Raw genomic sequence first — 19114 nt, 5'->3', positions numbered from 1 at the left:
ATCAGCAATAACCTGTTGCTCCTTATTCAGTCCTTTCTAGACACATGTGACTAACGTCTCCTTTCAAGGGCAAGATGAGGGCACGTGCTGATATCTCAAAGTGTTTTTGGATATGAGGGAATGGGGGCAGCTCCCTGTCTTGGATTTGGTGGTGGTGAGTGAAGTCTTTGATGCAGCTGCCCCTAACCTCCATGGCTGTATCAGCTAGGTGAGCATGGCTTATCTCATGATCTGTGAGGGGCCTGACACCTCAGGTCACTAATCAGTGGGATCAGTGGGAAACATGGGAATTTATGGGTAAATGTGCACGACATTTGTCCTGCTTTAGAACCTATGGAGATTATTCTAAAAGCTCTTGCTACAGTGGTTTTGTCATTCACTATCTGTAATTTAATAAGTCTACAGTTATTTTATTGTTGGGTAACACTTTTTTACATTTCAATAAATCCTTTTGTGTTTTCTTGTTCATGTAAAACAGTGAACCCTACAATTCTACCACATTACCTTGGTTGGATTGTTCTCCACAGTTCTTGATGGCTATTTCATGATATTTCTTTTCTCCTTAAACTTTTGTTACTCCCTATTCCTCACACTTGGCCGATGACCCTGCTTCCTACTTCCCTGAGAAAGTATCAGAGATTAGGAAAGGACATCCTCATTCTCTCACCAAGCAGTTTACCAATCCACTGAATCTCTACTGTGGACTCTGTTTTCCTTCCTGTGGTACGTTCCCAGCTAAGGCCACGCTCTCCACTCATGTAGCTGATCTCACCCTCCTTCCATCATTTAAGGAAGTGCTTCTGCCATTGCCCTTCTCTCTTCAGCTTCATTATGATCCTCTCTACTGGGTTGTCTGCCATCCTAAAAAAAAAATTCTCCCTTGACCTTTCATTTTCTCTATAAACCTTTTGTGGCAGCCTTGAGAATGTGCCTGCAGAAGTCCTACTAAAGGGAGTGTTCTTGACTGAGGGTCCCAGCTGCTGAGCTTTGGAATCTATCCCGCCTTTGTACTGAGGGAATGCTTTCTGTAGACTCCTCCCCGCCCATGACTGAGTATGGCAGGGATACTAATGCAGATCCCTTCTTGGTAGACACAGGACTCCTTTGTCGGCCAACTCTGGCTCAAGAACTGATGGCTTTGTCAAACTTTCCATGGGCTGCATGGCAGTCTAGGATGCTTTCACTCAACCTTCTCTTCCTCTTTCCTTCACTCAGTGTCAGAGTGGCATTGTCGTTTGACAGCTCTCCTTGCCTCCTCCAGCCCCCTCTCGATCTCCTTTCACATAGGCATTGCCCCTAATAAAATCTTTACATGTTTAATCTAGGCCTGGAGCATGCTTTATGAAGGATCTAGACAAACATAGCTTCCCAATTTCTCTGCTTTCTTTCATAGCAAAATTCCTCTTAGGAGTTTTCTGTCCATTCTCATCTACTGGTTCTCTCCTGAACCCTCTCCAGCCAAGCTTTTACCCTCACCACTCCAACAAAACTGCACTTGTCCAGTCACCAATGACCTCCACATTGCTAAGCTTTATGCAGTCATGCATTGCTTCATGATGGGGATATGTTCTGAGAATTGTGTCCTTAGATGATTTTGTCATTGCACAAACATAGAGTGTACTTCCACAAACATAGATGGTATAGCCTACTACATGTGACCTAGGCTATATGGTACTGATCTTGTGGGACCACCATTGTATGTGTTGTCCGTCGTTGACTAAAATGTTATGTGCTGCTTGACTGTAGTCGATTTTGACTCTTCATTTTTCTTATGTACCAATAACTACTGACCTTTTTTTTCAAGCACTTTTTCCAGTTGGGTTTCAGAATACCACCCTTTCCTCCTTTTCCTTCTACCTCATTCCAAGACTCTTTTGCTGACTTCTCATTTCTACCCCTAAATGGTGGAGTGCCCTTCAGTAAAACCTCAGATCTCTTCTCTATCTACTCTCCCTTGGTGGTCTTATCCAGTGTCATGGTTTGAAATATTTTCTATACATAACTCCAAAATGTATATCTTTAGTATTAGTCATTTTCCTGAAATACTGATTTGTATACCCATCCTTCACTTAGTTATTTAATATGCACCTTCAACATAACATGCATATCTTAAGGTAGACCCTCTAGAAAGCAGAGCATAAGGCCAACATTAAGATACTACCAATTTGTTTTAAGAGTGCAAGTTCAGGTTGTGGAACTGCAGATAAAGGGGAAGGGAAGCAAGGGAAGACGCAATGCTGTCCCATCAGATGCATTACTGCCCCGGCCCGACATGTACACTGAGCTGTGAAGGAACTTTAGCAGGTTACCCACAGGCTTCCTTACTTGGCACAAAGGCCTCCTAAATGATTGTGAGGAAGCGCTGCACCTTGGAGTAGTTTACAAGAGAGACAAAGGAGGGGAACTTAGGTTGCTGTTCCCGTCCCATCCCGCATTTCTCATTGGTCAAGCTTCATCCCACGGAGAGCTTACTTCTGGATTGTCATATGGCTCCATTTGTGCCATTTGGGAACAATGGTTCCATGACCTTTGATGTGGAATTTTACCTAAGTTCTAAAGTGGAGGGGCTACCTGACACAGATGGGTACCAACCTAGAGAAAGAGTGAATAGGCAGTGATGATTCCGGAATCTGAGAAGGCGCACAAAGTGTGTGAACCTATACACTGTCCAAAATAGAACTCTGATTTCATTCCTCTTCCCCAATCAGTTTCCTTAGCTTTGTCATCAGACTATTCCCAAACAGCAGCCAGAATGATCTTTAAAAAAAAAAAAAAGATCATATATTCACCTGCTCAAACCTTCCAATAGTTTCCCATCACATGTAGAACAAAACCCAAGATCTTCCAAGGAGCCTAGAAGCCTATGTGAAAAGCCCACTGGCTTCATCCCCTGTAGCTCTCTTCCTCATCCTTCTGCTCCAGGAACCTTCACACCTTGCTCTCCCTTGATCACATCAAGCTCACTCCCACATTAAGGTCTTCATGCATGCTGTTACCACTGCCTGGAATTTTTGTTCCGGATTTTCCCATGGCTCATTCCCTCACTTCATTTACTTCTTTGTTTCTTTCAGATCACCTCTTTAGTGAGGCTTTTCCTGACTATTCTATTGAGAATCAGAGCCATTTTCATTCTCTTTCCCTTTACCCTGCTTTACTTTTTCCTAAGCACATATATAACCAACATTATATTATGTCCTTTTTTTGAACATTTATTATTATTATCTTTAAGATAGGCACCTGAGCTAACATCTGTTGCCTGTCTTCTTTTCTTTTTTTTGTTCCTATTCTTCGCCCCAAAGACCCCCAGTACATAGTTGTATATTTTAGTTGTAGATCCTTCTGGTTGTGCTATGTGCTATATTGAGCGGTGCCATGTCTGTGCCCAGGATCTGAACTGGCGAACCCTGGGCTGCCGAAGCTGGGTGTGTGAACTTAACCACTCGGTCATGGGGCGGGCCCCTATGTATGTGTTTTTACAATTGAGTGTTAGCTCCAAGGGAACTAGGACTTTGTCTGCTGTTTCCTCAGTAACCAGAATAATGCGCGGCATACAGTAAGCATTCAGTAGTTATTGAGTGAATTAATTCTAGACTATGAAGCGTACATGCCAGGATGATAGTGAAGGGGGGAAGGGAAATGGTATGTATCGTTTATCAGCCTATGTCTCCAGATAGCTTTCTCTTCTTTTTCTCTTTTGAAATATATAGAGATCCACTTACCGTAACAGAGGAAAGTCCCACTATACAAACACCAACCATACCGTGCTAACAGCTTAAAGGGTCAGTTTCCCCCAATTCTTTGTTAAACAGCTTTGTGTGTCACTAGCCTCCTGGTTGCAAAGCTAGGCCAGGGAATTTACCTTGAGCGATGTGTGGGAGCATGCCTGGCAGTCCTATTCTTGGGTCTTGATGTGCTGCTTCTGATCTGGCTTTTTGTGTTGTGTCAGTGATGCAAACCAGAGCTCCCTGGGTGCCCAGAGGTCCCGTAGAAAGAGACATGGGTGGCAGGCTCAGCCCAAGCTTTCCTCAGCAGACCCTCTGTATGTGGCTGGAGTGTGAGGAACACAGCTTTCTGTTGGGTAATGAGAAGAAAACATTCTAATAAGGATCCACATTTGCAACATCTGTTTCATTTGGGTAATTTTAGATGGCTAAAACCCACATCTCAGAATGACGAGGGCTCCTATCGTCTTACAAATGGCTGCTACGATGTCTCTAAGCACCCGCCACGGTAATTAATAGACTGTAAGAGCTACGAGGAAATAGAGCCCTTATTAAGCTCGGGAAACAGCCTCCCTTTAGGGCAAACTGACACAGAAGAAAACAGTATAATGGTTTCTCTCTCTCAGAAAAGCCTAAAAAAAGTCTTCTCTCTCTTGTTTTTTTTAAAGCCGCAGGAGTGAGTTAAGGATTTTAATATTTCCATTAACCTTTTCTTAGCCAAATATCTATGCTTAATTAATTCCTACCACTTCTCAAAAGAAAAACAACCTCATTCAAAGACATTTACATGGATAAAAATCGAATTTTAAAGATACCCACCGAGCCTCAATGTTACTGAGACCTTCTCACAAAGATAGGACTTAATAGAAAGGATAGCACTTTCACTCAGAGTGCTTCTGAGTGGAAACATGAGGGAGATTAGAAGCTGTTAATTATATTGCACAGATGATGAAATTGGAGGCCCATAAAGAATACTTTTTCTACTTTTCTGCCTCTCAAAGCACTTCCTATCACACTGCCAGCAAGTACTTAATAGACATATCCTGAAAAACAGGCATGACTGTAAATTTAGAAAATAGTGGCAAAATAGGAAATGTAACTCTGATCTCATAATTTTATTCTCTTTTAAATATCAAAACAAAAACCCTCAGTGGAAAGCAAAATGATGGAGTGCTTACTTTAGAATCTGTGTGAACTTAAGTAAATCTAAATGACCTCTTGGTCAAGCCTGATTCCTGTTTGTATAGCTCTGTGCAGTAAACAGAACACTTTGGCATACATTATCTCATTTGATCCTCAAAATAATCTCTTTTGAATTGGATCCCAAAAGCCTTCTTAAATCCAGAAAAAGTTTCAAAATATTTCGTTGCCACCCAGAGTCTGATACTATTCCAGAACATGAAGATTAAGTGTTCTTTGAGAAGGAGCCATTTGGTCATCATGACTTTCTGCCGGGTATCAGTCTAGAGTGTCCTGTTTGCTAAGGCTAACGTGTGGCTCTGTTAGCTCTAATAAACCCCCCATACTATGTTAATAGGTAAGTTATACTGTCGTAAAAAACGACCTTCATATCTCGGTGGCTGAACAGAAGAAAGGTTTGTTTCTTGCTTACAAAGATGACTGCAAATCCAGGTGATTCTCGGGGGAGACTCACTGGTCCAGGCTGATGAATACACACCATCCTGTGACTGCACCTTTGGAAACATGCATCTCCCTAGTCATTACAGCGGGATGGACTGTGCTGGGAAGTTCGTACTGGCAATTAAATGTTTTGTCTGGGAAGTGACACATATCACTTCTGCTGACCTGGGCATAGGTAAGTATAATACATATACTTACATAATACGTAATACGTATATTTACCTATTACCATGTAATACATAAGTATAATCTTCCTATGTATCAGGAAGGAGAAGAAAACCAGATGTGGGTGATGCAGTGATTCCTAGTATTTAAGATTTTCCTTTTATCAATCAATGAGGAAGTATTACGTTTCCAGCTTTAACCTGGAGGAGACTTAGCCAAACTTATCAAGGTCTGTGGCCTTCTTCCACTAAATGTATTACGACTGTTAGTGTATACTGACAGAGCCAATTCCTTTTTAGAGCAATTATGTTGGGTTCCAAATTTCCTCAGATATTAGGCTATGGTGGTCTCCATGATGCCAAAACCACCAGTAAGCTCGATGAATTCAGTGGGGGAAGAAAATTGTCCTGGTGGTTTTGATAGCGTGTAGAATAAATAACTGGTTGATTGTCTGCAATAGTCATTTTCCAGTGCATCAGTGAGCACTGTGAAAAATGCTTTTTGGTCCTTGCCTTTTCTTTGAGCAATTTTGGAGAGCCCGGAAAACAACAGAAACAGGAAAGATGGAGGGTTATAGATTAGTCGCTCACGGGTTATGACTTTATGCTTAGGACCAAATTGCAGTCTCTTACAAAGGCGATTTCGCCTCCCTGCCATGTTGATCTTATACCACCTAGTAAACTTGGTTTAACGAATTATTGGTCACTAAACAGGAGCGGGTGCAGCCCTACCTAAAAGTGAGCTCCCTCTTGATTGTCTTAGTCTAAAACACAATGATGAGGTTTTAAATCTGGTGCTTATCATTGTGAGCTATGTGTAAGAACCACCTGAGTAACTTGTAAGCTTCAAATTTCAGGTCTCCACACAAAAATTTGAATCAGTGTTGTAGAGCCTAAAAAATCATGTTTTTAACAAGAATTTCAGTTGATTCTGATGCCTGCTAACCTGCAGGCCATGTTTTGAGAAATTCTGAACTAAGTAAAGGAACACAGATTGGTCGAGGAAATGGTCAGAAGCTTGTTGTGAATTCAGAGCAGCCCTCAAAAATATCTGTATTGTCCTGTAATTTGTTCAATATCCTCTACAAAGGGCGTGGGAAGCAGCCTGCATAGTAAAAGCACAATAGGCTTTCCAAGATTTGACTGCTAGAGACTGCTGTAAATTTTCTAAATAATCTGTACAATGGTTTTAGGCATTTCTTCTAGTTAATATTGAGGGTTTTCCACCCACTCCATTTACTGGTGCCCTTTAGGATTGTAGAAAAGAATGGTTAGCCCTCAATGGGGACAATGGAAAGCAAGCTGAATGAATCCCAAAATGGCATATTTTACTTGAAAAACATGCATTATGCTCTTTTCCAAGTAAACTGCACAGAAAAATGTAAATGAAGCATAAAGCTCTCATGAATTAGGCCCTGAGCGTTTTTCTTTTTAGCATATAAACTGCCACTAAGGATGTGATAGGAATGCATTTTCTACTATTTTTCAAACTGTAATTACGTTCCTCTAGTAAAACTCAAATACTTGATATGGTCCTGTTGCAACTGTACCAGACAGGTAATAATTGGAAAATTTAACGCAGAGCTTTATCTCTTAAATGCTAAAAGGTAGGGCTACTCACAGCATACAGAAGAGCTGGCATTAAATATAAAAAGTGTGAACCTGGTGTTTCTCTATGATGTTAATTTTGCATCTGGAAATATGTTCCAAAGTTGTAGCACCCTTTTAAATATATAAGAATAAAAGACAATTCTTCCTCCAATCTTCACCTAAAAGAACCTATAATCTCCATCTAGCATTCAGTAGTTCCATTTTTTTCACATTTGCTGTATTTCAGGTTGGAATGTGATGCATTTAAGTCTCAGAGCAGTAAATTAACTTCTTTAAGTAGCAATGGAATAAAATGAAGCAAAAGAGGGAAATCTCTGGAGAGCACCGTTCAATTGTGTATCTAAAGACCATCAGAAAAGGGCATACAATAAAATTCACATAGAGAGTTAGAAAGATTCAAGCAACGCTCTTCCCATCCATCATCACGGTAGACTTTGTTAGCCAACATTTTTTTTAATCACTGTCTTTTTTTTTATTCAGTGATTCTAAGACTTACACTACATTAAAGATGCGTGAACCTACACAGATAACAATGAAAAGCTCCTTAAGCCTTCTGTGTGAATTGATAATACTGTTTGTTGCAGACAATGCAAGTTAAGTAGTTTCCACATGGGTACATCGTATGCAGTTTCTATGGGAAAGCTGAGATTCAGAACGTCAGGACAAAGCCCATCATTGTCTGGAATGTGATCTTACATTGTAAGATGCTTAGAAGAGCAGAAGATCTGAGATAATTTCTGATAAGATCTCTTGTAAAATCTTCAGCCTGACTTTGCATTTTCAGCTGGGAAAACTTTGATGTTTTTTAGTGCAAGCCAAATTCCCCGGGCCTTTGACGATTGCTCATCTGTACTTGAATTTCTTATGGGTTTCATCCAGACCTGATGCCTCTTGTTTTTGTGTCTATCAAAAGAAATATTAACTTATTTCCACATGCTAGCTACCTTTCACATCTTATTACTGTGCACATTTGATTCCAAGGGACTAGCTGCAGCACAACCTTGTAACCCTGAATTAAAGTGATGCTTTCTGAAGGCATTTATCAACTTTGCATGCATAAAAAATACTGCAACTAAAAACAGCATAACTTTCATCTCCAAACTAGAGGTTGTATTCAGTATTCTCCAGTAAGTCAGATTGGACATCATCTCATACACTGGAAACCTGTAGCTTTAAGCAGCTGGGAAAGCAACAGAGCATAAGGATTAATAGCTCAGGCTTTGGAGTCAGACAAGTTTCAAATCTCTACTTTCACATTTACCTGTAGTCTTGACCTTATGCTTATGCTCTTTGAGCTCAATTTTCCCCACATGTAAAATGGGTAAGGTAGTAGTTACAATATTTAGGATGGGCTAACTGCTGTATCTGTAAAGACTCCCAAATGTCTAACGGTTCAAACACAATTGAAATTTGATTTTGTTCACTAGGTGTACTTGGTTGTGACCAAGGTACATCTCATCCAGTTAGTCATTTGGAGACCCAGGCTGACAGAAGTTCCACCATCTTCAATACGTAGTTTCCAAGGTTGATTTAGAGCAGAGTTTCTCACATATTTTTTTCACTTTTTCCCCCTAAGGAGAAAAATTAAACTAATTAAACCCACTTAATTAAAATTAATTAATTAAATTAAATTTAAATTCTCCCTAATGAGAGAAATTAAATACTAAGAAATAAGATTTTTATCAGGTTGAGCTTTGAACAGCCACTAACTCTTGCAATCTCTAAGATCTTTTCACTCCTCCAAGCAACAATTTTCACTTTTTTGGAGCACCAGTGGTCCTGCTGAGAATGTATGTGTTGGAGGTTACCTCCATTCTAGCATGCTGGAAGGGGAAAGGAGGACTCAGGAGGAAACCTGGGAGATTTTTATGGGCCAGGTCTGGAAGTGGCACATATCACTTCAGTTTATATTTCATTAATATAACGAATTATATTATATAATTATAATGAAATATAATGAAATATGTTTCATTGTGACTGGCTAGAACTCAGTCACATGATCACCTCTAACCTCAAGGGAGACTGGGAAATGTAACCTAGCTGTGTGTCCAGGAAAAAGAGAAGACAGATCCTTTGGTGAATAGCTAGTGGCCTCTTCTCTCTTGCTTGGTATGAACTGTTATGAAAATTTAATTAGCATTTAGTAGAGACGAAATGTTTAAAGTCATGTCTAGTACACTGTAAACACTTAAGGTTTTTTTGGATGTGTTTAGGAAAAAAGGCAAAATTAAGAAATAATTCTCCATTATTTAATCTAACAGGGAATGAAAGAAATCTTGGAGTTGGAAGTTACCTTAGAAACCATGTAGGCCAACCTCCCATCGATTGATTGTTGCTTGAGCACTCTAAGTAAAAGGGAGGCAGTGTATTTTCTCACCACATCTTGAGTTACCTAGAAGTTTTTACTCCAGGCAAAAATCCCTATCCTCAGACCTCCAACTGTCTATTCCTACCCATTAGTATTTGCTTTGCCCTCTGAAATTTTTGCTGATTAATTAATCCAACAGATTTTTATTGAGTGCCTAATGTACGTCTGATAGTGTGCTAAGCTCTGGAGATCCAAAGTCAGTGTATGCTCCTTGCCTTTAAAGGCTTGAAGCAGCCTACCGTTCAAAAAGCAAGGACTTCTGCCTTGGCTGTTATTGTATCTCTAGTCCCCTAGCATAGTGCAGGCAATAGCAACTGCTCAATAAATAGTTGCTGAATAAGTGGATGTGATGGTGACAGAAAAGGAAAATAGGCAGTGTCAGTATAGTGAAATGAATGGTATTAAGGAGGCAATGATTGGATTCTGAGGAAGCAGCCAGGAAGGGCACCCAGCCCAGCTGGGGAAGGCGGTTAAGAAGAGGTGACATCTGAGCTAAGTATTGAAGGACATGAAACTTTCCGATGTTAACGGATGAGGGAGAAATTTCTAGAAGAAGAAATAGCATGTTGAGGCCTAGAGGTGAGAAGACTTGTCAAAGTGATCAAGTAGTGTACTAGGTTGAGTAGTGTCCGCCAAAAATCTGTATCCACCAGGAATCTAAGAATGGCAACTTTTTTGGAAATAAGGTCTTTGCAGATGTAATTAGTTAAGTTAAAATGAACTCTTACAGTTTTAGAGTGGACCCTAACTCCACTGAATGGTAATCACATAAGAAGACCATGTAAAGATACATAGACACACACAGAGGGAAGACAGCCATGTGAAGATGGAGGCAGACACTGGAGTTATGCCACCACAAGCCAAGACAATACAAGGGTTGTTGGGAGCAAAGAAGTTAGAAGAGGCAAGGACGGATTCTTTTCTAGAGCTTTCAGAGGGAACATGGCCCTGTTGATACCATGATTTTGGATTTCTGGCCTCTGGAACTGTGAAAGAATAAATTCTGTTGGTTAATCAGCCCAGTCTGTGATAATTTGTTATGACAGCCCTACGAAACTAATACAGGTGGTCTTATCAAAGCACAGTCAATGGAGAGTTGGGGAGAAAGGGTTAATGATCAGTAATGCTGTCCAATGAGACTCATGTAGGCTTCATTGATACAGGTACACTGGGCACTTTTAAAAACTGATTTACCAGATGAACTGGCACTTTCCATGCCCTCTCTACAGGAAGCTGATGGGTACCCATGCCTGGGTAGACACTTCTGGCTAGTAGGTTACTTTGTATTTTGCCGAAGTCCTGTTCTTGGGAGTTGAGCTGTATGCTTACCAAGAATCAGTTGTGTTTGTTCTTAAATTCATTTCTGTCCATTGCACTTGCAATTATGCAATATTATTATAATATATCATATATGTTATGGATAAATTATGAGTGTGGACAGAGAGTTGTTTCTTTGAAAAATGACATATTTTGAATTTTATAAAATATTATAAAAATCAAGAATTCTTATGCAGTCAGATTGCTTTTCAAGTGTCTTAATGTTTTGCACGTTAAAGAAACCCATCTACCAGTTGTAAAGAAGGTATTTTGGGAGTGGTATATACAAAAAGAACTGAGAAAATTCAAGTAGTGGCTGCTTGGTTATATATCAAAGATGGACAGCTGAATGTACACTTGGATGTTTGAAGTTTAAGTAAAATATTTAAGGTACGTATTTTTTTCATAGTTTTCTGCCTGAACCAACTTTTATACTTAATGTTCCTGATTGCATTGGGTAAGAAAGTTTCTGTTGTACATCAGTAAGGTGACTGGGGTAGGAATGTTAGTGGGTGCTGGCTTCAGGCATAAAGAGAACTTTCTTTCAATCACAATGACTGTGGAGCAAATTTCCTTCTCACCTGGCAAGTGGCTGTTTTAGGAACTGGGATTTGAGTCACTGGTGCCCTGCAATCTGAAGTGGGATTGATGTTCCTTATATAAACAGTATCATAAATGGTGTCTTATTTCTCAGGCCTGGCACTCTATTTAACCCAAGGTCACAGACACCATTATTGGTAGAGCCAGCTATGGAAACAGATTCTTCTTTTACTCTATATAATGTTGTTTATAATACGCCTCAGCAACACAAAGGGAGTATTACGCCAGTCACTTGTTAGTGGAAGCAGTATTTTATTTTTATTTGTCTTTGCTCCTCCTTTTCTCCCACCTTTTACTTCTTCTTGAGAATATAAGTTTCAGCTTCTAATCTCTAGTCTATGTATTATCTTTCAGAATGCCACCCATCTGCAAGTTGGAATATTGTATATACATTTTTAGCATATTTGAGCTTCAAATCATATTTTTCTGTACAAACAGTAGTATTTGTTTAAGTTCCCTGAATGTATCAATTGATTATTGAGTTTGTGGCCTAGAAATAGGAAATAGGTCAAATGGTAGGGGACTTTAGCCTGAGTTTGAAATTTTGTCATGGATAATTCATGAACAAATAATTACAAAGTTATTAATCTGTCAGCAAATATGGTTTAAATATCTAACATTTGCCAGGCACTGTGCTAAGTGCTGGCATATGATAAGCATGAAGAAAAAAGACTCCATCAGGTTCTGGAGATTCTGTATTGGCATGATCTGTCTTATGAGATCAAAACTAAGATTGCCGGGAATAGTAACTGAGAGCCTTAAAACCCTGTTGGAATATTTAGTACCACATAAATGCTATCAGGAGGAGAGAGTGTGCTAAAATTTAGGTCCCAAGATTTAAGAAAGTACTTTCCATGTTGAAAATCACCAGTTAACTATTCAGGAGCATACAACGTGCTGGACATAATATTCCCTTTGAGTCAGTGTGGTGTGTTGTAAGGAATGTGATATAGAGAAAAAGATGACACAGTTTCCAGTCTTCACTCTGCCAGTAGCAGGCTCTGTGACCTTGGACACTTCCCTTTGATTCTTGGGTCCCCATACCTTCCTTGGTACGGATTGGATGAGGTGATGTCTGCAGTCTCTTCCTGCTGTAAAATTCTCATTTATTGTAGAATTTCAAGGCTGTTTGAAGGACCCAGAGCATCCGTTATAGAATTTTTGAACTACTTCATTACCCTCACCATACAGCATGATATTTAAAAGTACGGCTTTTGTCACAGAGACATTATATGATCCAATCTGCCTTCTTTCACCCCATTAGTGCTTCTGTTGGAGGGAGGAGGCAGAAGGAGGCCAATGTCTGCTTGCTGATTTGAGGAATAGTTGAAGGACTTGGAAATGTTTAGCCTGGACTAGTATGACCATGGGAGGAATAAAAGCCAGTGTGGAGTATTTAAAGGGGTGTCATCTGTGGGTGACTGGAATCGGCCACCCCAAGATATGTCTATTTGGCATGAGGATTATTTTGGGCTGATTACTTAAAAAAACTGCAGACAGGAAAGAGACTCTGAAAAGTAGAAGTTACTTACGCTTTGTTAAAAGACGTTTACATTGTAAAGGAAATCTCCATCTGTAAATGTGTCTTCCTCTCTGTACCAGGAAGAATGGGGGATGACCTTATCTCTAGAAACTCTTAATCAATGCCAAAGGCAAGGACTTAAATCTGCATCTTGTTTACTGTACTTGTCTGGTAACCTCCTGTAACTGACTCCCCCCACCGCCAACATCCTCCTTTGTCTTTAGCTGAGGAGGATATTTAAAGTGGTGGCTTTGGCCATTTTGGTGAGTTGCTCAGGTTGCCTGAGCCTCTCCCATGTATACATGTTATAAAGCTTTGTTTAATTTTCTCCTGTTATTCTGTCTCTTGTGAATTTAATTCATTCTCCGGCCAGAAGAACCCAGAGAGGGTAGAGGAAATGTCTTCCTCCCGTACACATCGAGCCTAGTCACTCACTACACAAAGAAGGACACATCCTTTTTGTCCTCAAGAAGCTCTGCTTGGTGGAGGAGACAGACACAGGAAAAGCTATGTGATGAGTCCTAATGGTGAGGCAGGAAGGGTTGGGTATTTATTAGAGGACCCTAGTAGACATAAAATGGGAGTACAAAGGGAACAGTGTGTTTTTGTTTTTCCCCAGAGAGCAAAATAATAATATAGGGTAAAAGTTATGGAGGGCAGATTTAGCTCAATATAAGAAAAGGCTTTTTAATAATTAGAGCAATCCACCGTTGGACAGTGCACCTCAGGAAGGAGAGAAAGACTATTTTGCACTAATCAAAAAGATTCTGGACACATCTATGGACACCTACACTGGTGGGAGGTTGGATTAGGTCATCTCTAACTAGACTTTAGCTACTCAGACTATGTGAAATGCCTCTCAATTGACCAGCTTTCCTTCCTGAGAGTCATCTCGTAGGAAGTCACCGGGCAGATTTCATGTTAGCAAACGAAAACAACAACAGAAAAATGCTCATTGTTCTAGTGAAAAGGAGAGCCCTTATTTCCATTACCGTTGCTAGCCCCATTAAGTAGCTCTTATTATCTATAGATAGAACTCCCAACCAGGGTAATGGATACAGAGAAAATTCCAAGAAAGCCTCATTCCTTAGCAAGTAGTGGACTTCATGACTCCCGATGTGAGTAATGCTGGAATGCAGCTTGCTTAGAAGGTGGCTGTGACAGGATTTACTCCAAAGTGCTAAACTAAGATTTCCTTTGAGTCTGTCGCCTTTAAGCTGCATGACTCACCAGCAAATTCACAAAACAAAAATGTGATCACCGTGGATTATGCTGCCATTGCTGGTAACACGCTGACAATGATTGTAACAAGACTTGCCAAGCACACATTGACCCTCTGAGTCTTATTGGTTCCTATGGAGATTAACACCATCAACAGTGAGAACAACAGCCCAGAAGTGCAATTGGTGTTAGACAGGGAGGAGAAAAATGGCAGTATGATCCTCTAGAAATGCAGCAATTGGAATGAAAAAGGAGCTTGGGGTGGTGCAGCTCAGGAGAGAAAATGACCTGTAATGGCATAGCAACCTACTTCTCTAGCTCTTCCTGCAAACGGCTAGGGGAAAAGTGTGGTTCCTGGAAGATAGGCTACAATCTACTTTTATTTATCTGGCCATTTCCAGCAAGTTCTCCTCTCATCCCAGACAGCTTATCTCTTAAAAGGAGTCTGTCCAAGGTGACTTCACCACAGACTAAGTGGTCCTGATGCTGGAACTGCAGGCCTGATTAACATGTTGGGGTTCAGGGGTAGGAAGGACACAGATTATTTAGATATAGTTCAGTCGGTTCAATTTTCTTTCTGGATGAAAGATTTTACTTCTATTCAAAGAAAACCATGATTTGAATTTTACAGTTTATGGTGTTTCATGCATTTTAATGGAGCAATTGAGTTTCTGAGAGTTAGAGTCTGTTTTTTTTTTCTTGGAAGCTGTAGGGAGGGTAGAGCTGTACTAACCTTCCACCTCCTTTTTCCCTTGCAACTGGTTCTTCCTGGGCACAACCACAAGCAGCTTTGTGCACAGGCTTACCCTTCTGGTGCCTGAGTCTCCAGACTCTCTCCCATAAAGAGAGGAGAAAAGTCTGGAGACATACAGATTTCCCAAATTTAAGATATGTTATTCAGGCCCATCTCACATAAATCAGGGTATATAAGGTGAGCTGTACTTGTTTTTGGCTTTCTCATATCAGCAATTATGGAAAATGGCTATTAGTTGCTGAATGATGAAACAGATGTGAGAAGAATAACTGGTTCCCAGCAAAATCAGATAAAATTGCATCGACAGTAACCAAGCTGAAATGACAACATGTCACTCTGGAAAAGAAAGAAGATAATGGTTTTCAAAGGAATGACGAAGGATTTTTGGAGAAAATTAGTGTTAATAGGTAGTTGGAGATGGAAAACATGCCATTGTTCTTCCAAATGTTAGTGGCCGATGACTGCTCCATCTAGTGGGAGACGTGACTTGGTATATAGTGAAATGCATTGGGGTGTGCATGGCCACAGAATCAGCCATACCATCGACTAGTCGTGGAATCTTAGGCAAGTCTCCCAAGTTCACTGGGCCTCAGTTCACTCATCTGTGAAGCAAAGGTTTGTACCCACATAACTTCAAGGCACTGAACACAGAGACTGACATGGAGTAAACACTCAATAAATGCAAGTGATGATGATGATGATGATGATGTTGACAATGACAACAATGATGATGGTGATGATGATATAATGATCATAATCATCATGGGGTCTTGCCCCTTAGTTCCAAATTCTGAAATTCTGAAAAGGGAGCTTTATTTTTTATGAAAGTGATTCTGGAAGAGTTGCTTTTTGTAAAGGTTCTGCCTCACAGGAAGCTCAGAGAGTTATATTTCTCTGCTTGGGGAGGCAGTTTGAAATCAGTCTTATGCAGTAGGAATATGCTTTTCAAAGTCTTATGTCCCCTGACCTTGCTTAATGACATCCAATCTCAGTGTGCTGTATTATGAATATCATAGAAGCAGCCTAACATAGAGACTAAAACCTCAAGATCATGATTGTATTCCAGCTCTGCCACCTACCAGCTGTGTGACTTTGGGTGAATTACTGAACCTTTCTGTGTTTCAGTTTCTTGTAAGATAGGGCGATAGTAAGCATATCTCATAGGGTGATTGTGACGATTACATGTAGTAATACATATGAAGTGCCCACACCAGTACGCATCTGGCACAGAGTACACATTCAGTAACTGGGAGATGCTATTATTATATTTCTGTCTGAAAAATTAAGGATTTAGAGAGGTATCACATTTCAGTCTTTTTCACTTACAAATTAATTTGTTGTGAAACTTACTAGAGACTATTTAATTGATGCTACCTTTTTAGTTGTCAATTCAGCTGTGGTTTTTGTCCTCAAGTCTTCCTTGAAAAAAGCAAATGTGTGTGTGTTTTTGGAAAGAACAAAAGGTCTCTGCAAATGGATGCTGACGTCCAGTATCTTCCCACAAGATGGCGCAGCACTCCTGCCATCCGGCGCTCAGTACCCCGAGGGAGGAGGGGGTTTTGACCAGCATCCAAAGAATCACCTCATCTCTCCCCACAGAGAGCATCAAGCACAGACTTCATGTTCTGTCAAGTACCTGTCGCTCGTTCTTGCTTGTGATTTCATGGGAACTACATAAAAGCCAAGGCCACTCTAACTTTTAATTTTTTCCCGGTATTTTATTCCATTCTCAATCTGACCTTTCAAGGACATCTTCTTTCTATTGCTGCTTCCATCCGGTGGACGGCATTAGAGTGAGAAGTGAGACAGTTTCTCCAGATCGACTGTCTTACTGGAGACGGACAAACAGACACCACAGAAAATAAGAGACTGTTTATCTACTGGAGGTCGAATGGGGGTGGAACTGCCTTCAAATAAAATATCCCGGAGGTGAACTTTGTCTTCAGTGTCCCCTGCCCCTTCCCTCTCTGTTGCTGCCTCTTCTCTATGACCTTCAGGCACCAACTGGCCTGTGCTGTCTGGACCCTGATGCTTGTGCCTCGTTCTTACCTCCTCGTTCTTTTCTCTCTGTTCCTTACTGTTCTCTCCTCAGAGCTGTGTTCTTCTGAGATTCACCCCCTTAGGGCCCTTCCAATTTACTGAAACTAATCTCCAGTCTCCTAATGGATTATTGTGCAGAAATATTATCCTCACAAAGGAACACATTTAATTTTTCTTCAAAGTACTGATAATCCCAGAAATTGAGAGATGGGCTCTCTGTGCAAAGACTCACATCTGTTAACTTTTCTTAATGGGCTGTGATATTATTATTTTTGCAACAAATACATATTTTAGAAAAATCATTTATAAAGCTAATGAACTTGTCTGAAAGCTGATAAAGAGAGTAGAACTTAAAAGTTCTCATCACAAGAAAAAAAATGTGTAACTATGTGAGGTGATGGATGTTAACTTATTGTGGTGATCATTTTGCAATATATGCCTATGTCGAATCATTATGTTGTGTACTTGAAATTTACACAATGTTATATGGCAATTATATCTCAGTAAAACTAGGGGGGAATAAAACTAATGAAGTAAATAAAGTTGATCATATATATGTGTCACACGTATCATATATGTGTGTATGTATAGATATTCACAGATCTAACATAGGTTTTCTGTCTGCCACATTTCTCTCACAAAAGCAAAACTTGCAGAGAGCAGGAGCCTCCTCAGGTTGTGTCAAATTGCCCCTGAGATGGGGAGACTAACATGGTGCTAATGGAAATCAAACGGCTAAGCTCAGCTTTCTGGTAAGAGCTGGTCTTGGCTCCTTCCTTACTGCAAGACCTAGCTGGCACTGCTCACTATCTTCCCCTTCTGTGCCATTTGAAATCTGTGCCCCAAGCCTGCTGGCAGCTTTATAAATCTCTTTATTCCCAATTTGGCACAACCTTCCTTCATCTGTGACTTTGGAGTCGTCTGCAGTATTACCCCATGATTCAGACTGGATGTGGGCACTGTTTCATTAACTTACCAGTTCCCATAATGAAGAACCTTTCTTCACCCCCACAGAATCTGAACGACACACCCCTTACTGATAGACGTCGTTGATTTATCATCTTGAAGACTATTTTGAAGTCAATCAAGGTACCATATGTTGCCCTCTGGTAGCAAAGCAGAGTGACTTTTATTTGCTCATTTCCGCATTTGCACCCTTCCAATCCGTTCTCCCCAAACTGTCACAATGATCTGTCAGCAATAGAAATTAGGGAATCTCATTCCTCTGCTTAAGACTCTTCACAGACTTCCCATTCTCTACTCCTAACTTCTTTTGTCCATTTACATCAGAGTACTAATAACAATTGGTAGTACTATCACCTACTCATGAGTTTACTTGCCTATTTTATTTCTTCCCACCTCGAAGGGAGGCTCTGTGAACAGGAGCCTTGTTGATCTTGTCCTCCATTCATCCCCATTGCATAGCTCCTTGCACTGAGCTAACACAGGTTATGCACAGGAACCACTCACTAAATAATTGTGGAACAAACCCTTGCTCTTTAGCTCTCCATCACTTTTCATGATCTAGACTTCCCAAAGTCCACATCCAGAGTGATGATAATGGAAAATAAATGTGCATTTATTGGGCACCTGCTATATGGCAGGCACTTCATACACAGTAGCACTGTATCTCGGATTTTGCAAGATGGATATTATCTCAGTTTTATAGGGAGGTGCGGTGAAGTGATTGACTCAAAGGCACACAGAGCTGGACTAAAATCCACATTTATCTGGTTTCAGAGTCAATACTTATTCTATTATTCCAGGCTTTGTCTTTATCACACAATTCTTACAATTCCCCTGGCCCTCAAGATGTTGTTATTGTTTACAATGTGGGATACAGTGACACTTAGATAAATGTAGCGTTGACTTGCATATTTTCTATCCTGACTGTAGACACAGACACATAAGGGAGAAAATCTTTTTTTAAAAAAAAAAATTAATAAAGCAACCCTGGGGCCTAAAAGATTTTTCAAACTGCAAAATACCTTGGAGGCTGGACCAGTGCTTGGCTCCAGGTTAAGTCCAGAGGAAAGGGCAATTCTTTATATGGCTTACAATTTCAGGTACATCCATGACTTAGCCCTCATTTATCTGGGTTCTGGAAACGGAGAAGACTGAATGTAAAAAATCTAAAAAGGTGTTTTCTTAGGA

The sequence above is a fragment of the Equus asinus genome, chromosome 3, assembly GCF_041296235.1.
Source record: "Equus asinus isolate D_3611 breed Donkey chromosome 3, EquAss-T2T_v2, whole genome shotgun sequence".
NCBI lineage: Eukaryota > Metazoa > Chordata > Mammalia > Perissodactyla > Equidae > Equus > Equus asinus.
The sequence above is the reverse complement of the archived record's forward strand: the minus strand, read 5'-3'. Positions refer to the sequence as shown.